This window comes from Mustela nivalis (assembly GCF_964662115.1).
Source record: "Mustela nivalis genome assembly, chromosome: 8".
Lineage (NCBI taxonomy): Eukaryota > Metazoa > Chordata > Mammalia > Carnivora > Mustelidae > Mustela > Mustela nivalis.
The window spans coordinates 87199321-87209825 of NC_139027.1; positions in this window are offsets into that span (position 1 = coordinate 87199321).

The window sequence follows — 10505 nt, forward strand, 5'->3', positions numbered from 1 at the left end:
TTTTCATGAAAAACTTGTTCCACTATATCTTCTAGACTTCTTTCTTTCTCCTCCCCTTCAGGGATTCCAATAATTCTGACGTTGGAACATTTCATGGCATCATTTATTTCCCTGACTCCATTTTTGTGGCTTCTAAGCTGTTTGTTCCAGGCTTCCTCCTGATCCTTTCTCTCTGTTTGTCCTCCAGATCACTAATTCTACCTTCTGTCTCAGTTACCCTAGCTTTTAAAGAATTTAGATTAGATTGAAACTCATTGAGAGCATTGTGAACATCATCCCTGCTAGCTTTCAGTTCTGCCCTAAGATTGTGAACATCATCCCCGGTCAGTTTCAGTTCTGCCTTAATCAATTCCGTTTGGTCATCCATGGCTTTCTCCAACCTAGCTATTGCCTGGATAATTGTTAGCCTGAATTCTCTTTCCGACATACTGTCTATATTGGTAGCCATTAGCTCTGTTGCAGAAAGCCCATCTCTGTATTTTTCTTCTGTTGGTCATTCCTCCTACTAGTCATTTTAGTGAGAGATGACTGAATGGATATAGCTGGATGTATAGACTGTGGCACAGTCAAGGTGCACCCTGGAACACTTCTGAGCAATCAGGATTCCCTACCCAAACGAGAGAAAAAAGAAAAGAAAAAGAAAAAAGAGAGAGAGAGACAGGAAAAAAAGGGAAGATAAAAGAAAAGGCTCAGCCCAAATGGGCCCCAAGGTAAGATTGATGAAGTATACAAACAAAAACAGACAAAGAAAAAGACTGATAAAAGTATACAAGAGGAAAAGAAAAAAAAATATATATATATATACATATATATATATGTATATACATATATATATGCAAATAAAGGAAGAACCTCATCAAAAAGAACCCCACGTGTAAGAGTTATATACTATCAGGACAAACACAAAAACACAGAAATACTGGTGGAAGAAAAAATAGGAGAGTTATAAATTCTCAGTGTGGGCGAGGAAGGTTGTTTTGATTCTTCCTGGATCTATCTTGATATCTTTGTTAAAGGATTCAACTTTCCTAAGATAAAGGGGGATTAAAAATTGGTTTACCTATAGGGGTAGCATTGATTGGGGAAAGGGGATTACCTTGAAGTTTAACTCTATATGAATATTAAAAAATAAAAAAGGAATAAAATAGACTAAACTAAAAATTTTTTTAAAAATTTAAAAAATAGAAATGCAAAAGAAAAACACAGGTGTATGTATCAAAAGTTCAGGTTAGAAAGAAGGTTATTATGGAATTTGATGTACTGGACATCTCACTGTGATGGTAAATAGGTTAAAAAATTATCTATATTAAAAAAAATGAACCAGAATAGTGGGAACAAGTTAAAAATAAAAGTTGTATCTATGAAGTAGTGGTGGTTGTTCTGTTGTAGTGTTTTGTTTTTTTTTTTTCCTTTCCTGGTTGGTTTTCTTGGGGAGGGTCCTGCCACGTGGGTTTTCAGTCAATGATGTTCTCTGAGTTAAGTCCTCCTACCCACCTCAAGGGGGTGGGCTCTGAGGAAACCGGTTTTTTCAGGCTTTTGTTCTCTGGAGATTTTTATGTTTGTTCACTTTTATTTTATCTCACTTTGACAGCTTTGATGGTTTTTGTAGGTTTAGAGGAAAGCAAACTGCACCCTGACCTCCCTCTCAGAGAGAAGCCTCAGTTTGCTCTCCTGTGGGTGCTGCAGAGCCCATATAAATTCCCCCTTGGCTACTGGCAGAGCAGGTTCCAAGTCACAGTCCCTGGGGATGCAGGATCTTCTGCTTGTACCCAAAACCACAGCAGCAGTGGCTGTCTGGGCAGCTCCAGACCGCCAGAGAGGTTCAAAGCAGTGATTGCACACTGAGATTTTACCACCTGCCCAGGCTGGGAGTGCCTGGTCTTTCTGGGTCTAAGAGCACCCGGCTTGCATGCACCTCTGTCAGGGGAGGGTGAGGGGCACTCGCATCTCGGGCTCTATTATCACAGCTCAGTGTTCTGCCAGCTGGCGAGGCTCCCAGCCCCTCACAGGAGCTGGACCCCACACGTTCTCAGGCGTGCTGGCGGCTCAGGGACCAAGACCTGGTTTCTCCGCTGCATTCTCTCTGGCTCAGCACCAGGGGAGGCTGCCCTGGGTCTGGGGACTTAAGCCCTGTCCGTAGCTACCCTGATTCTCACAACCCCCCCACCCCAGCCCCAGCGATCCTTTGCTCTTTTTGAGTGCTTTCAACCAGTCTCCAAGTTAATGCTGGTCCCCAGATGCAGGGCACTCTCATATTGGGCTATTATTTTCCAATCAGTCGCCTCTGGTGGCTTCCTCCCCCTTTTGTTTATCTTCTAATATCTGTCCCACGTTCCCACTCTGCTTTACCTGCCCACTGGTGTCTTCTGCCCCCTGTAGAGATTCAGATGTGCATAATTCTGATCTCAGGCTGATTTCATGGGTGATCGGAGTTCTTTGGTAGGTAATCAGCTCACTTTAGGGTACAGGTTGAAAAGGCGCCTCCTCCTACTTCCCCGCCATCTTGTCCCTCTCCCTTCTATATAGTTCTGATAAAAACTAGGGATACTATATTTTCAGCATGACATTAATATTTTTATGAGTAATATTAGCAACTTTTTTGGCATTCCTTTCTTTACAAGAGCACAGAAGGCTTGCCTATACCCATGCACAAGTGTAAAGATGATCCATATGTTTCGGATTCACATACAATATTTTATATTCATTCAATAAAGCTCCGTGTGGTTTGAGATCCTAACCAAACCAGCCAGAGAGTTGTTGTTAAGAGTCTACAGTTTCAACTTTTGGGAACCCAAGGGAAGAGTGAATCCCACAGAGGTCTTGAGTTTTGATACATTCCTCCTGCTTCACATGGCTTGGTTGTGTCAATGGTAAAATATTCACAATACCTTACCAGGGACCAAAATGCTACTATTGGTGACTCCAACCTATACTCATCATAGAGCATGCGTGACTTCAATCAACTATCCCAACTTTTAAGGACTTTTTCTGGCCACGTTTTGCAAAGACATTTATTTTATTGCTAGATAGTGCCTCCAACCAACATATAGGTTATACAGGCCCTTCCTCAAATAATTCATTTACTCTAAGCAAATACTCCAGAGAGTCAGAAGTTAACATGAAAATACTGATTTTCATTTTAAACCTTTCTAAAATGTGCAGTTGACTTCACTGTTATAACTGTAACTTGCCAAGCTAGGGCCCTGGAGGCTGACAGTATGACCAGAGGGCTAAATGACCTTGCTTGTTCTCCTAGAGGCAGTGACAGCCAGACCCAACACTAACATGTGTGTTAGTAGATATGCTTTTAGAAGTGCACAGGTGCTTAAAAATCACTTTCTCCCATATCCGTCATCTCCAGACTGTAGAACTTTGTGAAATGGAAGGTGCCTGGACTCTGCAGTCGAACACAAATGGAACAGAGTCCTCACTTTACCATTTATTATCTTCTGAAGTTGAGGCCCTTATTTTACTTCTCCAAGTTTCCACCTAAATTTAAGACACAACTTCTTACTTCAAAGGATTAAATATGACATTTACTGCCACCCTGAAAACTTTATCTTTATCCTCCTCTTTATCTACATAGTATTTAACTTGAGCTCCTTTGCAACATCTAAGGTCTTGCAACACACACCTCCTACTCTCCAGCAATGCTGCCCACTTCCACCTGAAAACACTATCTCTCTGTGCCTTTGCACATGCAAGCTCCTCTACCTAGACTACTTCCTCTCTCAGTCACTGGGCCAGCCTCAATTCATCCTTTAGGCCTCGGTTTAAATGTCTTCTCTATTCTGGAAGATCTCTCCCAAGACCAGTCTGATTTCAGCACTCCTTCTCCAGTGCTGTAGAACACTGTGTCCATACCCCCACTAAAGTATCATACTATATTCTAATTGCTTTATTGCATATCTATCTCTGTATCAGACTGCAAATTCCCTGAAAGCAGAAACTGTGTCTTTCCACTGAGGCAGTCACAAGATCCTACAAATGGAAGGCACTTAGTAAATGGGAATTCCTCCTCCCCTCTTCATCTGTGAGGCTATTTTCAGTAATGGCTAAAGTCTCCTGCTCTGTCTCCATCCTTTCTGCTCATGGTTAATGCTGGTTGCTACCTCCTCTGATCTTCTATTTTCTGAAAGCAGCTAAATCCTGGTCCAGGAGACACATGAAGGTTTAGAGAGACACTGCAGGGAAGTCAGGAAACAGAGACCATAAAATTACAAATTCTATAAACCCCCACTGGCTATCTTTTCTTTTTTTTTTTTTTTTTTTTTAAGATTTTATGTATTCATTTGACAGACAGAGATCACAAGTAGTCAGAGAATCAGGCAGAGAGAGAGGGGGAAGCAGGCTCCCCTCTGAGCAGAGAGCCCCCTGCAGGGCCCAATCTCAGGACCCTGAGACCATGACCTGAGCTGAAGGCAGGCTATCTTTTCTTAACCTTATGTTTCTTTTTAGCAATTAACATTAAAGCTTGAAAAGAGATAGCCATTAGGGAGATTCAAATTAAAACCACATTGAGATACCACCTTACACCAGTTAGAATGGCCAAAATTAGCAAGACAGGAAACAACCTGTGTTGGAGGGGATGTGGAGAAAGGGGAACCCTCTTACACTGTTGGTGGGGAATGCAAGTTGGTGCAGCCACTTTGGAAAACAGTGTGGAGATTCCTCAAGAAATTAAAAATAGAGCTTCCATATGACCCTGCAATTGCACTCCTGGGTATTTACCCCAAAGATACAGATGTAGTGAAAAGAGGGGCCAGCTGTACCCCAATGTTTATAGCAGCAATGGCCATGGTCGCCAAACTGTGGAAAGAACCAAGATGCCCTTCAAAGGGTAAATGGATAAGGAAGATGTGGTTCATATACACTATGGAGTATTATACCTCCATCAGAAAGGATGAATACCCAACTTTTGTAGCAACATGGACGGGACTGGAAGAGATTATGCTGAGTGAAATAAGTCAAGCAGAGAGAGTCAATTATCATATGGTTTCACTTATTTGTGGAGCATAAGAAATAACATGGAGGACATGGGGAGATGGAGAGGAGAAGGGAGTTGGGGGAAATTGGAAGGGGAGGTGAACCATGAGAGACTATGGACTCTGAAAAACAATCTGAGGGTTTTGAAGGGGCAGGGGGTGGGAGGTTGGGGGAGCCAGGTGGTGGGTATTAGAGAGGGCACGGATTGCATAGAGCACTGGGTGTGGTGCATAAACAATGAATTCTGTTATGCTGAAAAGATATTAAAAATTTTTTTTTAATTTTTAAAAATTTTAAAAAGCTTGAAAAGAGAAAGAGCCTGTGTATTTGTTTTCAAATGAGTAAGGAGGGAAAGGCAGGGAGAGTACACCCCTCTCATGCTCCACTTGCTGGGAACAGAGGCAGGTTGTGTTTGCTTCACAGAAAAAACGGAAACTGCCCCAGGACCTAGGAACACTGACAAAGCAAAAGCAGCCCCCTGTTCAGAGAAGGAGGTCTCCTTGTTGTTCTCACAGTGTCAGAGACAAGTTTGTCCCTTCCCCTTTAGGGACCTTACCAGTCAATCAGAATTCCTAACATGTCAGCTATAGCTGCTTACCTGCTGCTTTTTCCTTTCTTCATTGATGCTGGGAGCTCAAAGACTCCTTTTTTTGGCACCAAAATCCTTTTCTTTCTTGTTTTAGTTGAGTAAACTGGATATTGGAGAATACGCTATATTGTGATATATTGTAGCACAATGAAGTAAGCTTCTCATGAAACACAGTATGAAGAGGCCCACATGTGACCACTCTCTCTCCCTGTCCCTAAATCCCTCAACACTAATAAGGATAGATCAGGGCCAAGCATACATAGAAGTCTCACCTAACACACTGGACTTATACCAATTTCTGTTTATTCACTGCTTTTCATACTGAAAATCTTTATGTGTCATTTCCTTACCCATAGTCACTCATGAAGTAGGGCCATCTCCACAAAATAAGCTGAGTAACTCTCCAGGCCTAGAAGAAGAGCCTGCAAAGATGCTAATAACTGGGAAGTACAAACAGTACACATTTGCCCACAAACCAGTGGAAAAGAGTCTGGAGTGAGTTCACTCAGTTTATGTGGAATTCTGAAAGGAATTTCTGGTTCAGTCATCTTTCTAATCTCACTCCTTAAGCTTCCAGAGTTTTTCTGTTTTGAAGTTAGATTTAACTACCATCTTCTTACCTACCTAGAGTTTCCAAATAAAATATAGAACCTCCAGTTACATTTGTATTTCAGATAAACAACAAATAATTTTTTAAGTATATCTCAAATATTTTATGGGATATACCTATACTGAAAATTCTTTATTATTTATCTGAAATTCAAATGTAACTGGGTGTTCTGTGTTTTAACACCACTTATTTTTCCAAGAATATAAAGAATTCTTGGATTTATATTTTAAAGAATTATCTAAGATTAAAGATTTCCTACATCTTTACTTCACTTAGAGTTCATACTCAACCCCAACCTCTCTGGAGTTGATCAAAGTAGCAAGTATTGAGCAAGGCAGGGCTCCGCCGAGGCTAGGAGGGGCACCGGGTGTGGAGATGCGCTCCCAGGTGTTTGCAGCGGAAGTGGGAAACCTGTAGGTTATGGTCCAGCTGTGCCGCGCCGAGGGGAGCAGGAGCAGAGAACAGATGGAAGAGAAGAAGAACAGCAATTCTGGAAACAGAAAAACAACCACTTTCTGAAAGGTAGGACCGGCAGAGAAGTGAATCCAAAGCGACGGGAAGATAGACCCCGGGGGGAGGGGCCGGCTCCCGGCAAGCCGCGGAGCAACCGCGCACAAAATCAGGACTTTTAAAAGTCCGTTCCGCTGAGGGACATCTCTCCAGAGGCTAAACTGGGGCGAAGCCCACGCGGGGTCAGCGTGGCCTCAGGTCCCGCAGGGTCACAGAAGGATCGGGGGTGTCTGAGTGTCGCAGAGCTTGCGGGTATTGGAACGGGAAAGCCGGCTACAGAGACAGAGCCGACAGTAAGCTCGCAGCTCGGGGTGACCTTGAACCGGTCGCACGCTCGGTGAGCTCGGAGCGGGGCCGGAGGTCAGGCAGACGGGAGTAACTGAGCGCGGTTCTCTGGGCGCGCACTGAGGAGTACGGCCCTGGGCTCTCGGCTCCTCCGGGCCGGAGACCAGGAGGCCGCCATTTGTATTCCCGTCCTCCGGAACTCTACGGAAAGCGCTCAGGGAAAGCAAACCCAAGCGGATTACTCACCCCGGCCCCAGGTAAAAGCGGTGCAATTCCGCCTGCAGCAAAGACACTTGAGAATCACTACAACAGGCCCCTCCCCCAGAAGATCAACAAGAAATCCAGCCGAGACCAAGTTCACCTACCAACGAGTGCGGTTTCAATACCAAGGAGAGCAGCAGAATTCTAGAGGAGGAGAGAGCCAAGCACGGAACTCATGGCTTTTTCCCTGTGATTTTTTTTAGTCTTGCGGTTAATTTAATTTAATTTTTTTCTTTTTCTTTTTTTTTTTTTTTTTTTTTTGCCTTCGGGTAAAATTTTTTTTTTTTAACTGTTACCTTTTTCTTTTTTAACGATTTTTTACTAGTTTATCTAATACATATTTTTTTTCTTTTTTATATTTTTCTTAGGTGTTTTCTTTTTTTAAAAAATTCTTTTTTTTTTCTCTTTTTTCTTTTTTTTTTTTATTGTTTCCTTTTTGAACCACTTTTTATCCCCTTTCTCCCCCCTCACGATTTTGGATCTCTTCTAATTTGGTTAAAGCATATTTTCCTGGGGTTGTTGCCACCCTTTTAGTATTTTACTTGCCCCTTCATATACTCTTATCTGGACAAAATGACAAGACGGAAAAATTCAACACAAAAAAAAGAACAAGAGGCAGTACCAAAGGCTAGGGACCTAATCAATACAGACATTGGTAATATGTCAGACCTAGAGTTCAGAATGACAATTCTCAAGGTTCTAGCCGGGCTCGAAAAAGGCATGGAAGATATTAGAGAAACCCTCTCGAGAGATATAAAAGCCCTTTCTGGAGAAATAAAAGAACTAAAATCTAACCAAGTTGAAATCAAAAAAGCTATTAATGAGGTGCAATCAAAAATGGAGGCTCTCACTGCTAGGATAAATGAGGCAGAAGAAAGAATTAGTGATATAGAAGACCAAATGACAGAGAATAAAGAAGCTGAGCAAAAGAGGGACAAACAGCTACTGGACCACGAGGGGAGAATTCGAGAGATAAGTGACACCATAAGACGAAACAACATTAGAATAATTGGGATTCCAGAAGAAGAAGAAACAGAGAGGGGAGCAGAAGGTATACTAGAGAGAATTATTGGGGAGAATTTCCCCAATATGGCAAAGGGAACAAGCATCAAAATTCAGGAGGTTCAGAGAACGCCCCTCAAAATCAATAAGAATAGACCCACACCCCGTCACCTAATAGTAAAATTTACAAGTCTCAGTGACAAAGAAAATCCTGAAAGCAGCCCGGGAAAAGAAGTCTGTAACATACAATGGTAAAAATATTAGATTGGCAGCTGACTTATCCACAGAGACCTGGCAGGCCAGAAAGAGCTGGCATGATATTTTCAGAGCACTAAATGAGAAAAACATGCAGCCCAGAATACTATATCCAGCTAGGCTATCATTGAAAATAGAAGGAGAGATTAAAAGCTTCCAGGACAAACAACAACTGAAAGAATTTGCAAACACCAAACCAGCTCTACAGGAAATCTTGAAAGGGGTCCTCTAAACAAAGAGAGATCCTACAAGTGGTAGATCAGAAAGGAACAGAGACCATATACAGTAACAGCCACCTTACAGGCAATACAATGGCCCTAAATTCATATCTCTCAATAGTTACCCTGAATGTTAATGGGCTAAATGACCCTGTCAAAAGAGACAGGGTATCAGAATGGATAAAAAAACAAAACCCATCTATATGTTGCCTCCAAGAAACACATTTTAAGCCCGAAGACACCTCCAGATTTAAAGTGAGGGGGTGGAAAAGAATTTACCATGCTAATGGACATCAGAAGAAAGCAGGAGTGGCAATCCTTATATCAGATCAATTAGATTTTAAGCCAAAAACTATAATAAGAGATGAGGAAGGACACTATATCATACTCAAAGGGTCTGTCCAACAAGAAGATTTAACAATTTTAAATATCTATGCCCCCAACGTGGGAGCAGCCAACTATATAAACCAATTAATAACAAAATCAAAGAAACACATCAACAATAATACAATAATAGTAGGGGACTTTAACACTCCCCTCACTGAAATGGACAGATCATCCAAGCAAAAGATCAGCAAGGAAACAAAGGCCTTAAACGACACACTGGACCAGAGGGACATCACAGATATATTCAGAACATTTCATCCCAAAGCAGCAGAATACACATTCTTCTCTAGTGCACATGGAACATTCTCCAGAATAGATCACATCCTCGGTCCTAAATCAGGACTCAACCGGTATCAAAAGATTGGGATCATTCCCTGCATATTTTCAGACCACAATGCTCTAAAGCTAGAACTCAACCACAAAAGGAAGTTTGAAAAGAACCAAAATACATGGAGACTAAACAGCATCCTTCTAAAAAATGAAGGGGTCAACCGGGAAATTAAAGAAGAATTGAAAAAAATCATGGAAACAAATGATAATGAAAATACAACGGTTCAAAATCTGTGGGACACAACAAAGGCAGTCCTGAGAGGAAAATATATAGCGGTACAAGCCTTTCTCAAGAAACAAGAAAGGTCTCAGGTACACAATCTAACCCTACACCTAAAGGAGCTGGAAAAAGAACAAGAAAGAAATCCTAAGCCTAGCAGGAGAAGAGAAATCATAAAGATCAGAGCAGAAATCAATGAAATAGAAACCAAAAAAACAATAGAACAAATCAACGAAAGTAGGAGCTGGTTCTTTGAAAGAATTAATAAAATTGATAAACCCCTGGCCCGACTTATCAAAAAGAAAAGAGAAAGGACCCAAATAAATAAAATCATGAATGAAAGAGGAGAGATCACAACTAACACCAAAGAAATACAAACAGTTATCAGAACATACTATGAGCAACTCTACGGCAATAAATTTGACAATCTGGAAGAAATGGATGCATTCCTAGAAACATATAAACTACCACAACTGAACCAGGAAGAAATAGAAAGCCTGAACAGACCCATAACCAGTAAGGAGATTGAAACAGTCATTAAAAATCTCCAAATAAACAAAAGCCCAGGGCCAGACGGCTTCCCGGGCGAATTCTACCAAACATTTAAAGAAGAACTAATTCCTATTCTCCTGAAACTGTTCCAAAAAATAGAAATGGAAGGAAAACTTCCAAACTCATTTTATGAGGCCAGCATCACCTTGATCCCAAAACCAGGCAAGGATCCCACCAAAAAAGAGAGCTATAGACCAATATCCTTGATGAACACAGATGCGAAAATACTCAACAAAATACTAGCCAATAGGATTCAACAGTACATTAAAAAGATTATTCACCACAACCAAGTGGGATTTA